Source organism: Symphalangus syndactylus, chromosome 24 (assembly GCF_028878055.3).
Source record: "Symphalangus syndactylus isolate Jambi chromosome 24, NHGRI_mSymSyn1-v2.1_pri, whole genome shotgun sequence".
In the NCBI taxonomy this organism is placed as follows: domain Eukaryota; kingdom Metazoa; phylum Chordata; class Mammalia; order Primates; family Hylobatidae; genus Symphalangus; species Symphalangus syndactylus.
The window spans coordinates 19,836,503-19,863,266 of record NC_072446.2 but is presented as its reverse complement, the minus strand read 5'-3'; the positions used below and the strand labels follow the sequence as shown (position 1 = coordinate 19,863,266).

General features: G+C 43.8%; 1 long non-coding RNA gene across 1 annotated transcript in view; it reads left to right on the top strand.

Annotated features, from left to right (window-relative positions):
* LOC129474634 (uncharacterized) overlaps positions 1-23,941 on the top strand; it is a 35,457-nt gene extending 11,516 nt beyond the window's left edge. Inside the window, exons 5-8 of the long non-coding RNA XR_010119533.1 lie at positions 2,660-2,786; positions 13,204-13,342; positions 18,660-18,782; positions 23,294-23,941. This is a non-coding gene — a long non-coding RNA (uncharacterized lncRNA). The remainder of the gene's footprint in view (positions 1-2,659; positions 2,787-13,203; positions 13,343-18,659; positions 18,783-23,293) is intronic.
* Positions 23,942-26,764: the final 2,823 nt, after the last annotated feature.

Sequence of the window (26,764 nt, the reverse complement as noted above, 5' to 3'; positions counted from 1 at the left end):
AGGACATGAACTCATCATTTTTTATGGCTGCATAGTATTCCATGGTGTATATATGCCACATTTTCTTAACCCAGTCTATCACTGTTGGACATTTGGGTTGGTTTGAAGTCTTTGCTATTGTGAGTAAGCTCACTTTGCTTCAATTTTCTTATTTAGAAAATGGGGATAATAACACCCATGTTGTAGAGTTATTCTGATGATTCCTAAGGGTCTCAGAGACCTAGGATCCACAAAATCAAAAGTATGTTCATAAAAATATTAAGAAGTAATTTGCCTTTTCACTGAGTTGACTTTTGGAATAATGGTGCAAGATCAATGCTGGGTAGACTGTGGTGCCTTAGTATGACAAGTGGTGGCACCAACTGTGCTAGCAGTCTTGGTATTCTGCACCACAGCATACTTGCGGGGGAAAAAAATGAAACTTAAGAACAGCCTTGATGAAGCAGTAACATTTCTTAATTTTAATAAATCTTGATATTTTTAATGTTCTGTGTGATAAAAAGAGAAGTGTATATAAAGCACTTCTGCTATATAAGGCATCATGATGGTTGTTTCTAGGAAAACACTTGTATGATTGAGTTCGGAGCTGAAGTAGACATGGTTTTCATAAAACATTTTTATTTGGAAGAATGACTGACAAATTATGGTAATTCAGACTTCTGAATCTGGCAGATTTTTTTTTTTCTTGAAAATGAGCAAAATGAGTATCACTGCAAGGAAAACAGCAAGTGGTATTTGTTGCCAATGATAAAATTCTTACTTTCAAGCAAAAATGAGAATTTTGTAAAAGTTGAACCCACCACTGTGAGCTTGAGAGCTTCCCTATGCTTAAATACTTTTCTGATAAGAATGGTGGTGATATGAAATATGTCAGTATCCGGAATATCTTCATAACTTGCTAAGTCAATATTTTCTAAATGACCAATGTGTGATGTTACAAAATCATGCATGCATTAAAGGTCTTTTCAAATTGCAAGATAGACCAAATGGATTTTAATGTAGCAGAGCATGAAAAGTCTATTGAATATGGTTTCACATTCTACATTGTAGTAACCTTTAAAAAATTATTACTTGTTGAATTTTGGTGTAGTATCAAAGAAGAAAATCCCCACTTATCTTAAAAGCTTTTTAAAATACTCTTCTAAGTACCCACATGTGTGGGACTGGATTTTCCTCACATACTTGCCTTAACCAGAACGACATATTATTGCAGACTGAACACAGGGAAACATATGAGAATGTAGCCATTTTCTACAACTAGGCATTAAAAATATACTTCTTACTAAATATCTTTTGTTTTGGAAACTATAGTTATCCTTTTATAAGCATATGTTGTTTATATTAACATGTAATGGATTCACTGTCATTTATTATTAATTTATTATTATTTTAGCATGAATTTATAAATAAATATATTAAAACTTCCGCAGTTTTAAGTTCTACCATGGCAAATATTGATTGCGATAAGCCATATATACAAAAGCTCTCTGGGAAGCTCAATGATTTCTAAGAGCGTGAAGGCATCTTAAGACCTAAAAGTCTTGAGCGTCACTGATTTAGAACATTGCTTAGCTCATAGTAAAAGACATATAATGCTTAACACTTTTATTGGCTAATTATTCACACACCTAGAATTACTTGTTCCCAAAGTATGTATAATTTTAATAACAGTTAACTTTTATTAAAGATTTACTTTGTGTGTGCCAGACACTGTGCTATTTGCTTTGCATGTATTATCTAACGTAATTTTTAATAAAATGTGATGAGATAGGTACAAATGTTAGTTTTATTTTATAGATGAGGGAAATGAAGTACGGAGAAGTTAGGTAATTTGACCAAGGTCACACAGTTATGAAATAGCAGAAATGAGACTCCAGGCAATCTGATTCCAAACTGCCCCTAATGACTTTTCTCTATGTATGTGAGTTGTGTTTATATTATTTCCCCATTTAAATGCTCTGAGTCCCCCACCCACTTGATTGCCTACAAAGTCCATTCCCCCATCTCAACCCAAGCAAATCTCCCCAGTACTTTCTAGGAATTTCCAAAAGAATACCTCGCTCACGGAGCCACAGTCAAGTCCATCAGCCGCCATCCTCCACGTTCCTCTCTATTCCAACCACTCTCTGGTTTCCACTGGCTACAAAACCAGTTGAAGGAGTTTTGCCATCACCTTCCTAATGATGCTCTTCATATATAAGCTATTACCTCACAACCTCTGGGACACCAACAAGTACTGGTTCTATCAAGACTGGCTACATAATTTGCAGGATCCAGTGCAAGATAAAAATGTGGGGCCTCTTCTTTAAAATTTATTTAAATAACTTTGTTATTTAAAGTCTGCAACAGCAAAGCATTGATCAAGTACGGGGTTCCATGTGGAGTGCTCTTTCAGTTGCATGCCTGGGGGGAATCGGCTCCGGGTTCTCTGCAGAGATGGGAAATACCACAGCCTTTCTGAATCTGTCACAGCTTATGCCCCTTGGGCATGAAGGCAGGAGCCTGCAGCTCATGGCCTCACATACTTTCTTGTGAAAATGGGTCCTGCAGCTTCTAGTCTTTAGTCCTCTAGCCAGAGACCATCGAATCTAGTCCACAGAGATGGAGGCACTGATGCCTTGACACTCCTTCTGCTATCTTGTCTTTCCTGTCCTTCCAGCAGCAAAACCAAGACTTCGTGCACATCTGTGGTTGTGACCAGTTGGAGAGACATTAGGAGAAGAGATACTATGTTCACTCCTCACAGCTGTACCAGGGACCTGAGATATTCCATCACTATTCTATGAGTGAGTAAATTTAACATGTAGAAAGAACTGAGAACTTTTTCTTAAAAGCATGAAGAGCAGCAGGACTTTGTCAGGTTATAGAGAAATCAAACTATTTTTTCTTAAACCAAGGAGGGACACTAACTGCCTTATTTAACCAAATCATGGGAAGGATAGAGCAGGCTGGTTTCATACATAAATGGATCTAGGGCCTTAGCCCACTCTGACAGTCACTGTGAGAGTCTTACCCTGTTTCTCTGACTGGCCTTGACTTCAGACCCAGAGCTATCCCTGGACCCATCACTGTGGCCAAGGGAAATGGTGGGACCATTGGCCCAGATTGTGCCCACTCGTGTGGTCAGGAAGTGGGCAGGAGTGCTATGACCATCTCTCACCACGGTGAGATGGGATAGTGGAGTAGGAGCCATTTGCCCCAGAAAGTAGTAACTATTCTGGATAGAACCTTTATGGCAAAGTCATGGTTCTTCTAAAATAGCCCTTTGCAGAAATGTAAACCTGAATGTGGGCAGGCAGAATAATGAGAGCCAGGAAACAGGATTCAGTTTGAGAAAATCTGGTTTATTAGCAATTGACATCAGGTGAGTGCTGATGCTTTTATCTCCAAAGCAAATTTTGGGAAACCAGAGAAAGTAAGGTCAAATCAGTAGAACCTCGCTATCCTGAGAGACACAGGGACTAATCCAGTGAATAATGTTCATGTGTTAGGATTTTGGAGATCCCACCAGTGGTTTTCCGTGCCAGGATATGAGAAGATAGTCTCCATGTCCAAACTCACAATTTCAGAACAAATTTCATCAAGATAAAGGTAAAAACAAACCATGACCTGGGAATTTTGTCAGTCAGATCACTATTGCAGAATTTATTTATTGCATACCCATGTCTTACAGCAAAAGGCAAATATGCAAAGGACACTCCCGTATGAAAATCACCCCTCCTCCACGAACTGGTGGCCCGTGAAAGAGGAACCCAATGAGGAATTGGCATACTTCTGTTTTTATATTTCCTTTGTTTTGCACCAAAGGTCATATTTTTGCAATATTTTGTCTATATTTGTTCCCCCAGCACCCAAAATGAAGGGAGCTGATGAAGTAGAGGCAACCAGGAAGTGGGGAGGGTCACTTTCTTAGGAGTGGGTGGAACCAATGAGAAGCTGTCTGATTTGCAGTGGTTCAGTGATTTCTTAAAATTCTTTGCAGGGCTGACCTATTTCTAATTCCTTGAGCCTATAGTCTGAAAGGTCATTAATCTGGGCTCGGCTCATGGTGCTGAGGCTTAAGACTTCTATTTCTTAAATGCCAAAGGTGTGTCAGGTTGCCTTTTGAAATGCTGGTATCTCTATTCAGGCATGCAGCGGTTAGTAGAGAGGTACATCAGCACTTTCCTTTGTCAGGGAAACATTCACCTAACCAAAGGAGCCACCTGTGTGTTTACTTTTCTTTCTTTCTTTCTTTCTTTCCTTCTTTCTTTCTTTCTTTCTTTCTTTCTTTCTTTCTTTCTTTCTTTCTTTCTTTCTTTCTTTCTTTTTTTTTTGCCATTTGGATCTTTGCCATGGATTCAAAAGACAAACCAATCTCCCCCACATACTTTCTTTTTTCTTTTTTTTTTTTTTGGTCAAGTACAAGGACAAACTGGTATGTGTTTGCTAATGGGTGACAGCATCAAATGTACTTTCTGAGAGTCAAGTTGGAGGAAAACATGAAAAGTATCAGTTTATTCTTGTCACTTTATGTCTCCTCATTTTCTATAGAATGAAATCTGAGCTCTTTGTTGTCACATATGAGGTTCTTTTTGGTCCTCTTTCTGCTTCCTTCGCTGATCTTTCTTCTTGCCTCTCCCCATACTTACCTTTGACCTCTAAGAACCAGTCATGTCTCGGTTCACATCAGGGCCTTTGTAAATGTCATTCCTGGCCTTCTCACCTGGCGGATTCCTGCTGGCCTTTCGGGTTTCAACTCGGATGGATGCTTCTTCTTCAGGAGGCCTCACCTGACTCCCCAACCCTGAAGGAGGGACTTGTCTTTGACGTTCCCGTAGCAGCCAGTGCTTGCTGCAGGAACACACTTCCTCTGCATGTAATTGCTTGTTTACCTGTCTTTCTTCCCTATTATGCCTTTTCTGGCTTCTTTCTTTTCCTCTTTCTCTTTCTCCTTCTCCTCCTTCATTTTAATGCATTTTCCTTGCATGAAATCCAAACATCACACATAAAGAATGCCATCCTCCTGGGCCACGTGTCAGATCACTTTCATGTCTCTCTAGATACACTTACCAGTCACTTACTCCCTTGGGGTTTCCCTTGACAGGCCTTTTGCCCTCCAGCTTCCTATTGGGCTTGGCCACTAGGGACACAAAAGAAGGTCGGAGGGTGGGTGGGAAAGGGTTTGATGTATGCGTCCCCCACTTCCCTCCCCGCCACATTCCCACAGCTGATTGTGTCCCTCTAACTAAGGCTCTAGGTCTCCTCAGGTGTCCTTCTTCCTGCAGTCACCTCTTGGGCTCTGGTGGCACTTTTTCTTCTTGTCCTTCGGGCCTGGGCTGGTGAATGGTTCCTGCTTTCACTATTCCAGATGTCCGGCTCTGTACCTTGCTGCTCTCCTTAAAGCCTGCCTCCATCTATGTAAGGTGTCCCTGTATTAAATGTTCCTTCCACTACCCAGTGTACATGTGCATTCCATCATGCTGAAAGCCTCACTGATTATGATAATCACTTCCAACTCTAGTCCTTGCCCCTTCCTCGAGTTCACCCAGTTATAACTATGCCTTCTAGAATATCACAACCCTAGATGCTGGCACAGTATCACACACATAGAAGGAGTCCAATAAATGTTGACTAAATGCTATTGTTGAATCTTGGGCTCCCAGGAGAAGATGGGATAAAAGTTGCTAATTCCAGCCAAACATTCATTTCCTCTGCACATCATAAAGATAAAACAGGATCACAGTTGTTAGCGTGGAAAATTCCCTCACTGTTATGGCAGCAGATAGCCAGTATGTGTTCCAATGAAAGACTCAGCAATGGGTATAAAAATAATCCACTGTATACATCAAAAATTGAAAGCACATTCTTTTCCTTTGAAACAAGATCGGCTTCTAGAAGCTTTCACTCCAACACTCATCCATCTAAAACTTCTCTCCAAGGGCACGAGTAAAATGCAACTTGTTTCATAATAAGTCCCAGGAGTTTACTTTAAAGACATGATTACCCAGAAGGCAATGAGAGCTGTCTACAATTTCTCTGTTTTAAGAATATTTCTATCCTAAAGAAAGACAGGATAGCACCAAAGTTTCACTGGAAGTTTTGGCTTGTGAATTATACAGGAAATAGAAATTTTGCATATCTGTGATTGATCATGGATTGGACCTCATTCTCCCAATTAGAGTTGCTCAACAATGGAGCATAAGGCTCCATCAGAAGCCCAACTATCTGTCAGATCAGCAGTAGGCCAAGCTGTAAGCTGACAGCCTTTATTCTACCGTGGTTTCATTGCTGGGATCAGTGACTATTTCAAAACCAAGCTGGGGCATTGCATACTCGAGCCATTATAGCTACTATTAGCAGTGTCCTTACCAGGTACTTTGCATGTCTTATCTCACCCAGGCCTCCCATCAGCACCATGAGGGGGATGCTTTTAGCATCTCCAACTTACAGATGAAGACACTGAGGCTTAGCCAGATGAAGGGGCTTCTCCAGCTGAGTGGTGCAGGCAGTACTTCCTTTGCAGCCTAGGCTCCTTATCACGTTTCCATTCACCTGGATGGAGTTGAGTCAAACTGCCTCTGGCCGCCTCCAGCTTCCCGCTGGGCTTTGCTGTTAGGGGCACCAAAGAAGATCAGAGGGTCGGAGAGAAAGGGTTTGCAAATTTGCAAATATGCAAAATTTCTATTTTTTGTATAATTCACAGGCTGAAATTGACGGTGAAACTTCAGAGCTATCCTGTCTTTCTTTAGGTTAGAAATATTCTTGAAACAGAAGAAACTGTAGACAGCTCTCATTGCCTCTGGATAATCATGTCTTTAACGTAAACTCCTGAGGCTTATTATGAAACAAATTGCATTTTATCTGTGTCCTTGGAGAGAAATTTTAGATGAATGGGTGTTGGAGTAAAATTGAGTCTGGGCTGCCTCTCTACCTTGGTACCCACTTCTACTCTTGTACTTTTCTCATTGTGTTGCATTGGCTCATGCTCAAAGGTTAAAAAGAAAAATTGGCACAAGCCACATTTGGTCCACAAACTACTTGCCCTCCAAGGTTCTTAAAGGGTGTGAAATTTTGCAGGATCACCCTTCAGAGTTGCTCATAACATTTCTGATTTTATTAAACTCCCCCCCGGCCTTTTTAGGTCCTTAGGTAAAACTCCACTAAAAAAAAAAAAAAAAAAAAAAAAAAAATAATAATGACCCATTGCCATCAATCCTCTGACTGCACCTTTTTCTGTTGTCTTTAGATTCATGGAGTAGACATTCAACTAAGCAGACATCCTCCTCCAACCCCTCCTTCTTCCCTCTCACCAAACATTCCCATGCCTGACTCTTCTTTACCTTAGAAATGTCCTCATTATCCCCATTAGTATCAGCTGTTCCATTAGGGCACAGATATCCCGACCTGGACATTCTAGGGATTTATTTCCCCACCAGGCACTGGTTTGGTAAAGTTCTTATTCCACAACATGAGCACTGTTAGCATTTTGGACCTGACAGTTCTCCGTTGTGGGGGCCATCCTGGGCATTGTAAGCTGTTGAACAGCATTCCTGGTCTCTACACATGAGATGCCAGTAGCATCTCCAGTTGTGACAAACAAAACTGTCTTCAGATATTGTCAAATGTCCCCTGAGGCCAAAATAACCCCTAGTTGAGAACTACTGGTTTAGTGAATGACAAGTGGGGCCTGGCAGCAATACGGGTAACTCCGCACATTCCTACACATCAAGGCTTCTTGAAACATGCACAGTGGTGACTGTGAGTCTCCCTCAGGAACAGGGGAGTTAGAAGCCCCCAAAGTGAGGATCCCAGTGCTTTTTTTTCTGAAGCCCTTTCATATTTTATGCCTGTAGTAGCTCAGGGTCTTAATACATTCATTTCTGCATGGGTGGGATTTCAGGCTGCAACAAGATCTTGTAGGGACACTATTTCTTGCTATCAGGTGATCACAGTTCTGTGCATTGTCTCACTCAGTCCTCACAGTAACTCCAAAGACAGGTTGTATTATGATCCTATTCTATAGATGAAGGAACTTAGGAAAGTCACACGTCCAGTTCATACAGGTAGAAAGTGATGAAGCCAAGACTTGGGGTGAGGTCTTTTTGATTCCAGATGTGGATTGGCTGATTATAACTGCTTCTTTGGTGATAAGAGAGGGCACTGGGACTCCTCTACTTGAGAAAGAAATGCAGTAAGTGAAAGAAATGGTGGAAACTCAGATGCTGGACAACACATCCAGGAGGCTGGCTCCTCTCCATCAATAAACCAGGAACAGTTGCTTAGTGCTGTCACTTCAGAAAACTGACTGAGAGAGGCCAGATAATGATCCTTCCTTCTCCATATCTATCTGCCAGTCTAACTTCTCAGTTCCATGTTCTACTTAAGGGCAGGAAGGCTTTACTCAATTGTACTATTGCTATTCAATGAGTGTTGCCACCTAGTTTAGCTACAATCACAACATGATTTCATTTGATAAGCTATGTGAGGGCAGGACAATGTCTATATTGCCTGCCATTTTATTCTCAGCACATGGGGCTCTCAATGAGCATTTCTGAAATGAATGAATCAATGAATTAGTGGATAAATCTATCTTGAGAAAGGGTAGGTACATTTTTACTTTTATTGCTTTTCTTAGATTTTTAATCCATGAGCAGGAATTAGTGATGGGTTTCAAGATGATCAAACTTAATGTGGTATGTGCATTATTGATGTGGAATCTTAAAAATCTCTACTGTCCATTATATGTACTGAAACGTCACTATGTGCCCTATAAATATGTACAATTATTGTGTGTCAATTAAACTAAAAGGAAAGAAAATATATACAAAAGGGTAAATCTATGTTTCCAATACACATCTTTTGGATGACGGCAGAGCATAATATGGTATTTCATAAAAGCAAGACAAAACACAACAAAATGATTTTGGGGTACATTGACTCATGATTAAGTAACACTGACACTCCTAGTAGGAAAGATTTGCCTGTTGGATTTTCTTTAAGTCCTTCTGTCTGGTTGGGGAGAAAGTCTCAGTTGGTGCTAGCCTAGTCTTTAACATCACACTATCACTTGTTAATCTCCCTTTTTGACAAAGGAAGAGGAGACTTCAGGCTCAGACCCTTCAGCAGACAAGTCCAGATAGAATTTTATAGCATTTTAATGTTTATATTGTGACATATTCAAGTTGGTCATCTGTGTAAGGCCAATGACACTTGGTACTTTACATTTATGGTTTTTGTAAAATATTTCCCTTTTAAAGAAATCTAGGAAAACAAAAATGAAGGGAAAGTTATTGAAAGTAAAGCATTTCACGTCTTTATAACAGTTGTTGCATAGATATGGCAAACATTTTTGATGCGGTCCACAGATGCATGGAATTTGAGAAATACTGTCCCACCTGCTAAGAACAAAGATGGAACTGGTTTTTAATCCTAAATTTACAGCTTGCTAGAAAGGTGGGCTTCAGGAAATTCTTTTGCTTTTCCAGGCCTTGATTGTCCTCAGATGGAAACGGGGATGGTATGTACATCATAGTTTTTTAAATAATATTTTGATGAGATAGAATACTTTATTACCTGGCATTTAGGAAGAACTCAAAAAAAGGTTGCCATTTGTTGTTTAGATCTTGTTTGCCCATGAGCTGATGCCATTAAAGACTGACAGTAATACCAGGGGATGAAAAATATGCCTTCTTTTATTTTCAGGTGGTCTGGCTTGATGATATCAAACCTGACATGGCCTGAAGAGGCAGACAATGGCTCTTGCTAGCTAATTATTGTCAGATGGATCGGCAGCCGACCAACGCTTCTAAAACTATTGTTTTTGGCAAATGTCCCTCAACATTTTCCTGGTATATAAATAATGATCCCTTGCAGAAAGTCACTTCCTTTAGTTTCCTTGGTGTACGTTTCACAAACGGTTTGTTTTGGCAGGTTCTCCAGGAAGTCACTTTATCATAGCTACAGGTGGTTTATGAGGAATTCATTTTGGTTAAGGGAGGCACCAGACTAGGCCTGCCTTGAACATTTTCAGGCCATAGCTATTTGGGAAATGTTACATTCTCTTGGGTCTTGACCATCTATTCTGTGTCTTGGGGTGGGTTCAGAACAAGATTCTGGGTAAAATCTGGAAATTTTGGCTTTGGCGTTGGAACTGGGTTATCCTCTGACTCCCATCCAAGCTTTTTTGTTGTTGTTGTTGCTATCTCCCACTCCAATCATCTAATACTCCGAGAATAAAGTCCAGTAACCAGTGTTGGTGAGATGGAACCAAATGGTGAAAGAAAGAGAGAGAGAATTTTAAAGGGCTGTTGATCAGGAAAGACATATCAGAGAGTGTAGCTTGGAGAAAGGGAAGGGAGTGGTGCTTCGGGGAGGGTACCTGGGTCCTGGGGGCCCACTCATCACCTTTATAGGAGCAGTAGATAGGAGAGTAATGTCAGAGGATTGCTTAGTGGTTGAGTACATCTTCTTAGGGGCAACAAATTCCCTCCACTCCCAGCAGGGTTCTACCAACAGACCGTATTCATTAGCACAGAGGTTGACTGCTGTCATAGGGACCCAGGATGAGCTTGGCTTAACCAAAAAAGAAGCTCTTTCTCTCTCTAAGCCTAGGGCTGCTATAGTATGGCAGTACCATAGTATCAGTCATCCAGCACCTTCTTACTTGTTGCTTCACTGTTTTTTGACAACTTCCTTGTTTGTCTGGCTCAAAATGGTTTACTACCATGCCCACATTTCAGCTAGGGGAAAGAAGTAAGTGCAGAGGGGTGGGCAAGGTGCTTGAGAAGCCATGACCCAGAGTTTGCACACATCACCTCTCTTCACAACCCTTACAAATATTTACCAAGCACTTCAGCCTCAAGCACTGTGAATAAGGCATATTCAACTTCTACCTTCAGTTTAAAAGGCCAATTAGCATTCTTCAGGGGCTACAGTCTCATTTCCTTGTCCATAAATACTTATCAAATTTTGAGAAAAACAGATTCATTGTTTCCTATATTCATTGTTGTGCATGAAGAACATTGTTGAGTTCTGCCTGAGTGCTGGGGTAACAGCGAAGACAGTAGGCAGATCCTCCCTGCAGGGAGCATACAGTCTGCTGAAAAATAGTAATGAACAAATATGTGAGCAAACTGAAAAAGCAATTGCAGGCGGGGCATGGTTGCTCATGTCTGTAATCTCCACATTTTGGGAGGCTGAGGCGGGAGGATCACTTGAGCTCAGGAGTTCAAGGCCAGCCTGGGCAAGACAGTGAGACCCTATCTCTAAAATTAAAAAAAAAAAAATTCAAACAATTAGCTGGGCATGGTGGTGCATGCCTGTGGTCCCAGCTACATGGGAGGTTGGGGGAGGAAGATCACTTGAGCCCAGAAGGTTGAGGCTCAAGTGAGCCTTGTTCGTACCACTGCACTCTAGCCTGGGCAACAAAGTGAGACCCTGTCTCAAAACAAAAAAAACAAAAACAAAGAACAAGTAATTGCAAATTGCGGCAAGCGTTTTGGAAAAAAACCCAAACCGAATGCTTGAAGAGGAAAGAATGAGAAAACATATTGTTTGAATTGATGGCTTCCAAAGCTTTTTGAGACAGTGTCATTAGAAAGCTTATTCTTGAGAAGAAGGGAGCTGAGAAGGAGGGAGCCAAGTGAAATTCTGGGATGTTGGAATATTATACAGCAGTGAAGATGAAAGAGCCACAGCTATACGCAACCATGTAGATGCATCTCGGAAGCATACAGTTGAGTGAAAAAAAAATCACCTAAGACTACATACACTACAATGCCATTTTTAGAATAAAGTGACAGTTTTAAAGTTAGATGGTAGGTTCCTGGATGCTAGTTTTGTTAGTGTGCTTTCTAACTTATACATGTGTTAAATGTGTTTTTGAATATATCTAACATTGCTCAATACAACACATTTTAAAAACATAGAGGAGGGGCATTCAACTCAAGTGTCTAGGGAGCCCAGGCAGGCGGTGTAAACTGGTGAAGTGGCTGAGTGGGTCCCTGGGGAACACCAGAGCACCTGCCTCATCTGCAGGGGCGCCACCGCCCAGTCCCTGCCTGGGGTTGCCATGTGAGCTTGCAGGCCAATTACCCAGTAACATCCATCCAGGACTTCCCATTTTTCTTAAGGAGCCTCACATCTGACATCTGCATTTTTACAAAGCACTATTCCAATGCTGGCAACGATTCCAAATTTCAAAAACTCTGTGGGGGCAAACAATACCCTTTGGGAGGCATACCAAGTCTCAGAAATAGAGGAAGTACTTGGAGGCCAACATTAATTCCATGCCTATTTGCAACAAGAATGCCTAAATGTATTTCTACCATACTGTGCTGCTCGAATGCAGGCAGGAAGGAAACCCATCCCCTCTGCATTCCCGGAGTGTGCTATTTCCAACCTGTGGCTCTGCTGGGTTCCTGCGCCTCTCTCACTTGTGAGCTCTAACCTCTAAGTATGGAACATGTGAAGGTGGTGCCAGCGCAGCTGAGAGCAGGCGGGCAGGAGCTCAGGCTGCGTCTCCACCCGAAAGCCTGCTTTCTGCATAGCACCCTCGTCCCCAGCCTTCCAGCCCGGCTGTGCGGCTGTGCATGGTATTTGCAACACTCTCATTTTCCCCTAAAGGGCCATGGGGGAGGAATGGGCAACCTGCAGCTAGGACTATGCTGCTGAGATCTAATTTACGTTGTCCACTGTTGGGACTGAACGCTTTCCATACAAGAGTATGCAGACCCCAAGGGACATTTGGCAATATGTGGAGATATTTTTATTGTCACAACTGGAATGGGGGCACTGCTCAGATTTGTGGGTGGTGGATTGTGGGTGGAGGTCAGGGATGCTGCTAACAGTGCACAAGACAGCCCCCCTTCCTCACCCCAACACTCCAACAAAGAATTCTTCCACTCAAGATGTCAATAGTGAACAGTGCTGAGGCTGAGAAACTCTTTTCCTCTGTCTGCTCCCACCGAAACACGAAGGTAAATAAAGCCATGGGCTGCCCACTCCCTGTGAGTGATGAAAGGTATGTGTTGGGGGTGGGGTATGGTGAGGGGTGTAACATGAATTTAGAAGAAATGCCCTTTAGCTAGAGCTGGGATTTGTGGCCACTATTTTTGTTTTTATTAAAGCGTAGTGCTCACAAGCAGAAGAGGAGATTTGTTATTCTAAAGACAGTTGCACAGCAAAGCATGCTATTGTATAATCTGGCATTTTCCCCACTAGGGAGCTATGGTGCATTACTCACGAGTGACAGAACCAACGAGCTTCATCTCCCAAGAGGCTGGTGCATCTGTTTAAAGGAGCAGGCGCTATGCAGAGCCGCCCCCACCCCACCCTGCATGGCGGAGTGCAGTGGGGGAAGGTAAGCTTCATTTCAGTCACGGTGAGGATGAACCATGCATTGATTCTATGCCCGCCCCACTCCCACTCCCCAAAAGGAGAGGGCCGAGTCCAGTTGTGTTCTAGTAGCGGGACCACAGGAGAGGAGGCAATTATTCTAGGCTTCAGTTCAATAAATGTGATTAGGGAAGTTCTAGCTCTTTCTGTACCTCAGTTTCTCAGAAGACCTGTGCATACTGGGGCCAAGAGCTTGGGGCTTGGGAGTCAGTTGGGTGTCATCAGTTTGAATGCAGGTTCAGCGCTTACAGTCTTGGTTTTTTCATCTAAAAAGTAGGGATAGTAATGCTTGTTTCATAGGGTCACAAGAGACAAGGATTATAAAGCACTCAGCACTTGCCAGGCATGTAGCAAGGATCATTCCAGTATTCAGAGATAAAAGGAAGTCAACGCATCTTCCCTTTGCACCTCACAGAACAGTTGGGAATTGAAATGAAATTATAGATGGGAAAATACTTGGAAAACTTAAAAGTGCAGTATCAGTGAAATGTAATGAAATCAATGTAAACATCAGTGCAAATAGCGATAGTGTTTATTGTGCTGATCCTAATAAAATAGAAACATTATTACACACTATAATTATAGCCAGTTAGAAGTGGAAGAAAATTAGGTCTGCATTAGTTTAAACCTTCTGTTTTATAAGGGGAGAAATTGACTTTAGTGGAAAAACTTTCATGAACCTCAGCCTGGTGCCCTTTCTCCACTCCCCACAAAGTTAACTTGTTTAATTTGGCAGCCAGTTAGAGCATTGCTGCATCAGATGGAAGGTCTGTAACATACAGACATAAGCCTCAGTTTCTTCATCTCTAAAATGGACATGGTAATGAAACCCAACTCACAAGGTAGTGATGAAGAATGAGATCATGCAGGTCAAATGTTTAGAAGGCAAGCCTAACCCATGGAAAGTCCTCCAGAAACAGTAATTATCATTATCCTTATTAATGGTAGTAATTGAGATGACATCTGTACATGTATCTCTCCCAGAATCTGACATAAATTGGAGGGGGTGGGGCAGGGTGGTCAATATATATTCATTAGTGTGATTGCAGATAACAGTACCTCAATGTTCTGAAAAACACTGGTGGGGACTCTAAGTCTTCCTAAACAATTCACCATCACGTTGTCTGGTTCCTGGACATCCCAGGGGAGGACCTGGACAGGCCAATGGCATCCCTTTTGTAGCTTCAGAAACGATAAAAGCTGTCTGACAGTCTAGAATTTGGACAGGGGTAGAATTCTACAAGCCAAAGGCCCTGATACTAATTTTGTTCTAGTCTTTGTATTAGTCCTTTTTTACACTGCTGATAAAGACATACCCAAGACAGGGTAAATTATAATGAAAAGGAAGTTTAATGGACCCACAGTTCCACGTGGCTGGGGAGGCCTCACAATCATGGTGGAAGGCAAAAGGCACGTCTTACATGGCAGCAGGCAAGAGAATGAAAGCCAAGCGGAAGGGGTTTCCCCTTGTAAAACCATCAGATCTCATGAGACTTATTCACTACCATGAGAACAGTATGGGGGAACCTCCCCCATGATTCAATTATCTCCCACGGGGTCCCCCCCACAACACAAGGGAATTATGGGAGCTACAATTCAAGATGAGATGTGGGTGGGGACACAGCCAAACCATATCAGCCTTAGAGGATTTGTGAACATTTAGGGTGGGCAGCAGAGATCAGTCACATGTTCTGATGGCCCTAGACCAGTGGTTCTCAAATTTTGCCCTGCATCAGGATCACCTGGAGAATTGTTAAACCACAGGTTACTGGTCCCATGCCCTCTGAGGGTCTGGGGTGAAGCCCTATATTTTGCATTTCTTTTTTTCTTTTTTTTTTTTTTTTTTGAGACTGAGTCTCACTCTGTCGCCCAGGCTGGAGTCTAGTGGCATGATCTTGACTCACTGCAACCTCCGCCTCCTGGGTTCTTCAAGCCATTTTCCTGCCTCAGTCCCCCGAGTAGCTGGGATTACAGGTGTCCATCACCACGGCTGGCTGATTTTTGTATTTTTAGTAAAGACGGGGTTTTGCGATGTTGGCAAGGCTGGTCTCGAACTACTGACCTCAGGTGATTCACCCTCCTCAGCCTCCCAAAGTGCTGGGATTACAGGCATGAGCCACTATGCCCAGCCTCAATTTTGCATTTCTAACAAGATCCCAGCTGATGCTGATGCTCCTGGTCCAGGGACTGCACTTCAGAATCACAGTCCTGGAGCAGCATTGCTCGCTACAGTACTGCTGATGTTTAGGGCTGGCTAATTCTTCATTGTGGAGGGTACTGTACGGTGTTTAGCAGCATCTGTGGCCTCTATTCACTAGATACTGGTAGCAGTTTCGACAACCAAAAATGTCTCTAGACATTGCCCAATGCCCTCTGTGGGGCAAAATCTCCTGGTTGAGAACCCCCGCTGTAGACCGAGATGATGAGAATCAAATCCTAGTCACTTCTTGTCATAGCAGTAGGACTGCAGTCATATTGCTGTACCTCTCTAGGCTTCTTCATCCATGTAATGGGTACAGGGATGCCAACCTCATAAGATCCAAGTAGAGACTAAGAGATAATACAGGGAAAGCACTAAGCACAGTTCCTGTATACATTGAGCAGCTTCATTCATGTTAGTTATTGTTTTTGAGCCCTCCGTAGCAGATCTACTTAGTGCAATGTTTTTTTTCTCCCATCAAGAAGTTTTCATAGAAAGCATTTTCATAGAGAAAGCAGGTTCATATAGAAAGCATTGGCTGCTGGTTGGAGTGGAGAGATTGAAGACCCTCATCTAGGATCAAGCAACCCCCAGAAAACAATTTTAAACATGTCCATTCAGACAAAGAAGTCCAAAACCATAAGGTCCTCTCAGCATCCTGAACTAATGTCCAGCTGTTATCTCGGTGAGTAGCTCCCAATCCTTAGCTCAGAAGTGACTGACTACAAAAGCATATTCCAGCTTTATGAGCACACCTCCTGTTTGCTAGCTGGAGTTGATACTATAGAGATCTCTTTCCAGTTTTTAGAATTTAAAACAATGATCTGGTCACTCACATTTTCTTTCCCAACTTTGCTCTAGAAGTGAGCTTTCAAATCCGGAGCACTTCTGCATTCTGAATTCCCAAACAACTCCTGTTCAAGGGTGATCTATACTGCCACACACAAGGGATCATGGATTTTTCTTTGGCTGTCAGCTCTCAAAATTACCCAGCAATCCCAAAATGAATTTCCACTAATCTGACAGTTTTGCCTCTCCTGACATGATGTACTGTATATTCAGTGGTCAGCAGGGACTATTTAATTGCAGTTAAGCCTGTGCTGTTCATTGTGGCATTTAAAATAGAGCAATGTGTAATGTGGCTACCCTTACTGACTCTCCGGGCCCAGATGGGTGGGTGGAACTCAATTTTGGGGGGAAACTTCTACTTGGGAACATTTAGTAATTAAGTTTTACTGACTGGCAGCTTTAATTCTTTCACTTTGAAGATTTATAAATGTTAGAATCAAAACTAACATCAAATCTCTCTACAAGTTAGAAGGAACTAAAATATCAGATGAAACTGATGATGAGTTACAAATGGATTAGAAACTCAAGAAAGGAGAGATTAACATTTTTAGAGTCCGTACTATTTGCTTGGCAGTTTGCAGGTGTTATCTCACTTTTCTCTTAAAGCGTTTCAAAGAGGCAGGGACATTTCCCCCCCATTTTACAGATGCAGAAACTGAGGACTTAAAGAGATTAAGTTACTGCCCAAGACCTGTGGGTTGTGTGAGCAGAGCCAAGATTTGAGCCCAGGTTTGTCTGATAACAGTCTAGATTCTTATGCCCCCACACTAAACTTCCCAAAAGATGCTAAATGTCATTGGTTTTTCAACTGCTTATTTGATGGGTGGAGAAACTGAGGTGTAGACAGTTCAAAGTGACTTGCTTAGAATTAAGCTATCTCAGGCTCAGGAAATTAGCCTGTGGGTATTCGTAAGTCTGATTATTAAGAATAATGCAGTGCTTTGCCACTTATAAAGTGCTATAACATCCATTATCTCATACTAAATTTTGGTTTTCAAGCAATTCTGTTATATGAACGGATAACTCAAAAAGAAAAGCATTTTGACAAGTGCTCTTTTTCCCACTGTTGAATCTAATGATAAATATCTGCAGTATAACCACAAAAATGCTACTGTAAGGTGCCATGAACACATGAAGAGCAAAGACATAAGTGGATTCACGTATTCAGCAAATATTATTAAGCTTGTAATATGTGCTAAGCATTATTCCAGGTGCTGGGAATACTGCAGTGAGTAAACTATTTAAAAATTCCCTACCCTAAGAGGGCTTACATTTTAGAGGGCGCAAGCAGATAACTGACTAAGTAAATGAGCGAGATATATAGCATGTCAGGTCATAAGTGTGAACCAGCAAAATCAAGATGGGAAGGAGAGAAGGGGGCACTGGAAGCAGGGATTAAGTGGAGAGGGTAATATTTGAATGAAGATATAAAAATATGAAGAACAAGCTTTTTGAATATATCGGGAAGAGCATTCCAGGTAGAAGGAACAGCTGATGCTAAGTCCTTGAGGCAGTACATATACACTTTTGTTGTGTTTAAGGAACCCTAATGGTTAGCAATGTGGCAATTTTTCATGGACTTATTTGCCATTCATATGTCTTCTGTGGTAAAATATCTGTTCAAGTCTTTTGCCGTTTTTGGGTAACTGTTTTTCTTCTTCTCCTCCTCCTCCTCCTCCTCCTCCTCCTCTTCTTCCTCCTCCTCCTCCTCCTCTTCTTCTTCCTCCTCCTCCTCCTCCTCTTCTTCTTCCTCCTCCTCCTCCTCCTCCTCTTCTTCTTCCTCCTCCTCCTCCTCCTCTTCTTCTTCCTCCTCCTCCTCCTCCTCCTCTTCTTCTTCCTCCTCCTCCTCCTCTTCTTCTTCCTCCTCCTCCTCCTCTTCCTCTTCTTTTCTTCCTCTCTCTTCTTCTTTTCTTTCTTCCTCTTCTTCTTCCTCTTCCTCTCCTCTCCTTCTCCTTCCCTTTCCCCTTCTCCTTCCCCTTCCCCTTCTCCTTCTTCTTCTCTCCTTCTCCTTCTCCTCCTTCTCCTTCTGCTTCTCCCTCTCCTTCTACTTGCTGAGACAGGATTTTACTCCCATTGTCCAGGCTGTAGTGCAATGGTGCAATCCTGGCTCACTGCAATCTCCGCCTCCCAGGCTCAAGAGATTCTCCTGCCTCAGCCTCCCAAGTAGCTGAGACTACAGGAACACACCACCATGCCTGGCTAATTTTTGTATTTATTTATTTTTTTTTTGTAGAGATGGGATTTCACCATGTTGCCCAAGCTGGTTTTGAACTCCTGGGCTCAAGAAATACACCTGCTTCGGCCTCCCACAGTGCTGGGATTACAGGTGTGAGCCACTGCACCCAGCCTAATTAAGGTTTGAATATTTTATCCCTATCAATGACGTGTCTTTTCATTCCTCTAATGTTCTTAATTTTGATCAAGTCCAATTTATCTTTTCTCTCCTTCATGGATTGTGCTTTTGGTGTTACATCTAAGAAATCTTTGCTTTTGATTATTTTAAAAATTGATTTTCCCATCAAGTAAAAGAAAATGTACTTTCAAGTTCCTTTAAGTATATCCATGTTACCTAGGCAACCAAGTTATTTATCAATAGGTGATCATTTGTAATGATTTGTTAATAAAAGAATTAGAAAATCTTGCTTTCCATGATCCTTAATCTACTTGCAAGACCTCATCCCCTTTAGTATAAGCTTATCCAAGACCTACGGCCAACTTGGAAGAGAGGCAGGTGCGATTTTGTGGGGAAAGCTTCCTGGGCCCTAGCAATAGGAGACTGAATTTTCTTCTTTGTTCTGCTACTAATCAGAAGCCCAACTCTGGGCCAGTTGTATTCTCTTTTTTAGTTTACGTTTCCAATTGCAAAAATAAGGAGTTGTACTAGATTTTTTTTTTTTTCTTATTATTTTTTTTAATTAATTTTTTTTTGCACACAAAAACAATAAACATTTTCTAAAAAATACATACAAACAAAAAGATGCGTATCAAACATATTAGGAAGGTTGCACATGGGAAGTCGGGGAATAGAAATGGGGGGTGGGAGTTAAAATAAATGAGAGAGGGACTTTATATGGATCAGTGATAATAACTCAATCCTCTATTTGACAAAGAAGAGGGAGAAGGAAGAGGAAGAAAAAGAAAGTGGGATAAAGGATCAGAAAGGGAGGAAAATAGAAAAAATTAGAGTATGACTCCAGGGTAGACCTGTTTTATTGTCACTGAGTTGGTTGGTTGGTTTGTCTGTTGTATTTTTCATGTTTCGCCAAGTTGGCCAGACTGGGCTCGAACTCCTAGCCCGAAGTGATCAACCCGCCTCGCCCCCCAGAGTGCCGGGACCACAGGCGTGAGCCACCACGTCCAGCCCCCACATTGCTTCTGGCCTCCGTGGTAGACCTCCCAGACGGAGCGGCCGGGCAGAGGCGCTCCTCACTTCTTCCCAGACACGGGGTGGCCGGGCAGAGGGGCTCCTCACTTCCCAGACGGGGCGGCCAGGCAGAGACGCTCCTCACTTCTTCCCAGACGATAGGTGGCCGGGCAGAGGCGCTCCTCACTTCCCAGACGGGGCGGCCGGGCAGAGGCGCTCCCCACTTCCCAGACGGGGCGGCCGGGCAGAGGCGCTCCTCACTTCCCAGACGATGGGTGGCCGGGCAGAGGCGCTCCTCACTTCCCAGACGGGGCAGCTGGGCAGAGGCACTCCTCACTTCTTCCCAGACGAGGCGGCCGGGCAGAGGCGATACTCACTTCCTCCCAGATGGGGCGGCCGGGCAGAGGTGCTCCTCACCTCCCAGACGATAGGTGGCCGGGCAGAGGCGCTCTTCACTTCTTCCCGGACGGGGCGGCCTGGCAGAGGCGCTCCTCACTTCTTCCCGGACGGGGCGGCCGGGCAGAGGCGCTCCTCACTTCTTCCCGGACGGGGCGGCCGGGCAGAGGCGCTCCTCACTTCCTCCCGGACGGGGCGGCCGGGCAGAGGCGCTCCTCACTTCCTCCCGGACGGGGCGGCCGGGCAGAGGCGCTCCTCACCTCCCAGACGATGGGTGGGCGGGCAGAGGCGCTCCTCACCTCCCAGACGATGGGTGGGCGGGCAGAGGTGCTCCTCACCTCCCAGACGGGGCGGCCGGGCAGAGGCGCTCCTCACTTCTTCCCAGACGGGGTGGCCGGGCAGAGGCGCTCCTCACTTCTTCCCGGACGGGGCGGCCGGGCAGAGGCGCTCCTCACTTCTTCCCGGACGGGGCGGCCGGGCAGAGGTGCTCCTCACTTCCTCCCGGACAGGGCAGCCGGGCAGAGGCGCTCCTCACCTCCCAGACGATAGGTGGCCGGGCAGAGGCGCTCCTCACTTCCCAGACGATGGGTGGCCGGGCAGAGGCGCTCCTCACCTCCCAGACGATGGGTGGGCGGGCAGAGGCGCTCCTCACCTCCCAGACGATGGGTGGGCGGGCAGAGGCACTCCTCACCTCCCAGACGGGGCGGCCGGGCAGAGGCGCTCCTCACTTCCTCCCGGACGGGGCGGCCGGGCAGAGGTGCTCCTCACTTCCTCCCGGACGGGGCGGCCGGGCAGAGGCGCTCCTCACTTCTTCCCAGACACGGGGCGGCCGGGCAGAGGGGCTCCTCACTTCCCAGACGGGGCGGCCAGGCAGAGACGCTCCTCACTTCTTCCCAGACGATAGGTGGCCGGGCAGAGGCGCTCCTCACTTCCCAGACGATGGGTGGCCGGGCAGAGGCGCTCCTCACTTCCCAGACGGGGCGGCCGGGCAGAGGCGCTCCCCACTTCCCAGACGGGGCGGCCGGGCAGAGGCGCTCCTCACTTCCCAGACGATGGGTGGCCGGGCAGAGGCGCTCCTCACTTCCCAGACGGGGCAGCTGGGCAGAGGCGCTCCTCACTTTGTACTAGATTTTTCTGTGCTCCTGTCTAGCCCTAATACTATATAAATGGGATATTGACAGGAAATTGAACATCTTCAGCAGGACCAGGACTAGAGTCAGGCAAGAGCTGCGTCTAGGGTACAGCATTTAAGAAGCTGTGTACGGCTGGGCAGGGTGGCTCACACCTGTAATCCAGCACTTTGGGAGGCCAAGGCGGGTGGATCACGAGGTCAAGAGATCGAGACCATCCTGGCCAACATGGTGAAACCATGTCTCTACTAAAAATACAAAAATTAGCTGGGCATGGCGGTGCATGCCCATAGTCCCAGCTACTCAGGAGGCTGAGGCAGGAGAATCGCTTGAATCCAGGAGGTGGAGATTGCAGTGAGCCGAGATTGTGCCACTGTACACTCCAGCCTGGCGACAGAGCAAGGCTCAATCAAAAAAGAAAAGAAAAAAAGAAGCTGTGTGAGCTGTGTGCTCTCAGGGTTGTCCAAGTTTTCATTCTGCATTTCCACAACCCTAACAAGGAGCCACTTGCAAGACATTGAGAATGAGGGCCTCCATGAATTTTATGCCCTCCGTAATTCTCTTGCCATATCCTAGTTCTGGTCCTGACCTTCAATGAGATAAGTGGGCATGGCCCACATCGGGGCTGTGATGAACTGGCACAGGGCATCTTGCATTTGAGTATGTGTTCGAATCCCCTGGGAATATTGTTCATTCACATTCAGAGGGTCTGGTATGGGGCTTGGGATTCTGCTTTTCTAACAAGCTCCCAGATGATGCTTGTGCTGGTGCATGGGCCACATTTTTCATGTCAAGGAACTAGAATGTACCAGCTTTGTCAGCTCACCTTCATTCATTGCCATGTGGGAATTCAGTCCCCAGAGTGCTCAATGTCTTTTTTGGTTTTGTTTTGTTTTTGGGACATAGTCTTGCTCTGTCACCCAGGCTGGAATGCAGTGGCGTGATAGTGGCTTACTGCAACATTTGCGTCCCATGCTCAAGCAATTCTTGTGCCTCAGCCTCCTGAGTAGCTGGGAATACAGGTACACGCCACCATGCCCAGCTAAGTTTTGTATTTTTAGTAGACATGGGGTTTCACCAAGTTGGCCAGGCTGGTCTTGAACTCCTGACCTCAAGCAATCTGCCCGCCTCAACCTCCGAAGTGCTGGCATTACAGGTGTGAGCCACCATGCCTGGCCCCAATGTCTTGATTAGTCAGAAGAGACACTGGAAATCTGCGGTGTAATATGAAGTCTCTGAAAATGGGCAAAGAAATAGCAAAATCTCAGAATAAATTTAACAACAAAGTCAACATCCCCGTCCCCACACCAGAAATGTTAGCCTAAAAAAGGATGTCAGAGTTAGACTCAATTTCATTTCTCAGGGTGTCCTTGCTTGAGTTGCCATGCAGTGATGGATCAGTGGCTCCCCTATTCTCCCCTTCCATCCTTTTTGCCCACTGTGTCTCCACTAGTAATTTTCATCTTTGTTTTTTAGCATATCTCCCCCTCTCTCTCTCCACTCCCCAGCTCCTTACATGCCTCAAAGCTTCTCTGGAGTAGACAGCTGTCTCCTTTGTCAGCCCAACATCCATTTGTTCTCCTTCTGCCATCAGCCCATTTTGTTTTGAAGATTTATTCTCTCCCCACATTCAGCTCATGGGATTCAAACCAGACTGCACCTTCCTGTACTCACGGCTCCAGTAGGAACCAGGCCCAAGTTGGCCGATCAGGGTATTCTATCACCCCAGCCCCAGTGATTGGCTGAGGAATGAGCACATTACCCAGGCAGGATGGATTATCTTTCTTGCCCAGCCTGAGTTATTGGGAAAAGGGAGCCCTTTCTCTTGGAATTGGAAAACTGGCAATAATAATATCTAACACTGAGTGTTTACTCTCTACCAGGCAATGCTTTAAGAACATGCTTTTATATGAATTATCTGTTTAATTCTCACAACAGTCCTGTTTTGTATGTACTTTTATTGTCATCATTTCACAGATGGGGAAACTGAGGCACAGAGAGGTTAGAGATGTGCCTGAAGCCACACAGCTTGCAAGTGGTGGAGCTGGGATTTGAACTTGTCAATCTGGCTGCAGAGCTGAGCTCTTGGAGACTAGGTTTTACTGCCTAGTAGCATGTAAGCCTGGAACTGCCGGCAGTCATTTTGTAAGTTTGCAGAGTGAACCTCAATGAGCAAGAAGCAGAGAGGAAAGCAGTACTAAGAGATGCAAAAGAGTCTGTGTTCCAGCAATGGGATCTGAAGTCCTGGATCAAACCTTACCTGGTGCCAAGATTTACCCATCATACATGCCAGTTATAAGACCCAAATTTACCCTTTTTGGGGCATTGAGTTTGAATGAGTATTTTTGTTTGTTTTGGCATCAGAAAGACTCCTAATTAATACACAGTATGACATTGACCAAGACGCTTCCTTTCTCTAGGACTCAGTTTTCTTATCTGTAAAGTAAAGGGTTCATCAACATTCTTTGGTTGAATCTTACCTGAAACATTTTGTCAGCCTTCATCAGTCTCATCTGAGCCTTTGTTTCCACAGAACAAAGCCATTTAAGGAAGGAGGGGAAAGTGTCATGGAGTCTTACTGTCCTGAGTGCAAACATGGTCTCTGTATTGTCCTTATCTGTTCATTTTCTGCCCCTCAGTACTAGAATGAAAACTCTAGAAGAAGAAGGAATTTTGTCTGATTTTCTTACTGCTGTATCCTCAGTATTTTGAACTGTGTCTAACTCAGAGTACAATCTCAATTTTTTTTTGATTTTCATATATCTGTATATATATTTGTTAAATGAGTGAAGAAATCCTTTTATGTCTTTATGGGTAACAAGCTGGCTTGGGCATGGTTTTCAGTTATGGGTCCTTCCTTTCGTGCAGGAGTGGTTATGGATGGTATTTGTTCCTCTCTGCTTCATAATTCTCTCATCCATTTTTGACTTAATGGACAGAAACAATAGATGAATAAAATGGAATCGTCTCTGAACAAAACACAGGGTTTTAATGCTTCTTAAATCCTGTAACATATTATCACTTCTAAACTCACCGTAAGCAGTTAAGTTCTTATGATGGATGAATTTCCAGTTTCAAATGATGTAAGAGAGGACTGTGTCTTACTTTCCTTCCTATTTTACTTATATTTCAATATCTTAGTAGAGCTATTACATGAAATTGATCCCCCAGCATTAGGAAACAGGATGTTGCTGACACTGTTATATGCTATTATATAATGTACTATTATTTGTCATTTTTGTCATGACATCCAGCCCAAGCTTCTCTCTTGCAAATAAACCTCATTTTTGTTTTGGATGGCAATGTGCTCAGATCCAGGTAATAATAAAGACTATAGTAGGCTGGGTGCGGTGGCTCAAGCCTGTAATCCCAGCACTTTGGGAGGCTGAGGCGGGTGGATCACCTGAGGTCGGGAGTTCGAGACCAGTCTGACCAACATGGAGAAACCCTGTCTCTACTAAAAATACAAAATTAGCTGAGCTGAGCATGGTGGTGCATACCTGTAATCCCAGCTACTCAGGAGGCTAAGGCAGGAGAATTGCTTGGACTTGGGAGGCGGAGGTTGTGGTGAGCCGAGATCACGCTGTTGCACTCCAGCCTGGGCAACAAGATAGAAACTCCATCTCAAAAAAAAAAAAAGAAGTAACAATAATAAGATAAACTAAAATGACTATAGTAGCTATCACTTGAGTATTTTTTTCCTATGTTTTAGGCACTCTTCTAAGCCAGAAACATGCATTTTATGTGTTTGATATATGAAGGCATGGATTGGGATTAGGATCAGCCAGTCGTGCTGTCACTGACCCTGAATTCCAGGCAGCTAAGTATGGCCATGATGTTCCCCTGCCCAGTAAGAGGCTATGCAGCAGGTGGACTGGAGAAGAAGTGGGCTTTGCTTCCAGCTTTGCAACCTTGGAGAATTTATTTAGTGTCTCAATAGCTAAGGTTTTTTTTTGGTTTTTTTTTGTTTTGTTTTTTTTCCTTTTCTTAAATCTCTGAAATGGAGTTAATGATACTTACCTCACAGAGTTGTTGCAAAGGTTAGATGAGCTAACGCATGTGACACACTTAGAAAAATGCTTGACCAGTGCTTCTCAACTGAGACAAGTCTGCCTCCCAGGAGACATTTGGCAATGTCTGGAGACACTCGTGGTTGTCACAGCTAGGGTGGGAGTGGAGCAGGTGCTTCTGGCACCTAGCGAGTGGAGGCCAGGGATGGTGCTAAACATTCTACAATGTACAGGACAGACCCTACAACAAAGAACAATCTGGTCCCGAGTGTCAATAGTACAAAGTGGGAAATCCTGGCCTAGACCTTAATAAACACTCAGAGTATGGGAGCTGCTTGAGGGCTGCCTAGAACATAACCTCCAGAAGAGCAGAGAGATATTGCTTTTTTCTCTGCCCTATCCCTGGAGCTTAGATTAGTGCTTGGCACATAGTAGTTTCTCAATAAATATGTGTTAAATTAATGAATGATAGATACAATGACCCTTGAAAATTTTTGCTGTCATGACTATTCCATCCTCCTCTGGTTTCATCCTACTTTGGTCTCAGTCATGATAAGTTGTTATAGGAGCCATTTACCACCATGGTACCCAACATGCTAATGGAAGAGGCAAAGGCTAGAAGGAATCTGGGCCTCTGATGACCTTGTCAGCCACTGCACTGGCCTGGACTACCTGATGCCAAGGTTTTCAGCCTATAAAAAAAATGGCTCCCTGTTTGTTAGGCCACTATTATACAGGTTTCTGTGACATGCAGACAAAAACATTCATAACTAATAACCAGAAAGGACAGCATCTTCTCTTGGGTTTATGACATGAATTAACTGTCTCAAACCCACTGAAGAAAACAACCCCATTGGTTAGTTCACTTCCAAAGGCTCTGCTTATTGTCAGATATGCTGAAATTAAATTTTTTGTATTTGGCAACTATGCTCCAATATTTAAATGCCGACACTAAATGCTCTAACAAAAGTGGAAATGTCGTACCACTTTTTGGAAGTGCTTGGCAGCTAACAAACTTATTCTGGCATAAACTCTAGGAAGTTGTCTTAATTTTCAAAATTACTCATATAAAGAAGACATACATGCGGCCAACAAGCATATGAAAAAAAGCTCAATATCAGTGATCATCGGAGAAATGCAAATCAAAACCACAATGAGATACTATCTCACACCAGTCAGAGTGGCTATGATTAAAAAGTCAAAAAAATATCAGATGCTGGAAAGATTGTGGAGAAAAGGGAATGCTTATGCGCCGTTGGTGGGAATGCAAATCAGTTCAACTACTGTGGAAAGCAGTGTGGCTATTCGTTAAAGAGCTAAAAACAGAACTACCATTGGGCTGAGCCATCTCCTTACTGGATATATACCCAAAGGAATATAAATCCTTCTACTATAAAGACACATGCACACACATGTTCATTATAGTTCTATTTACAAT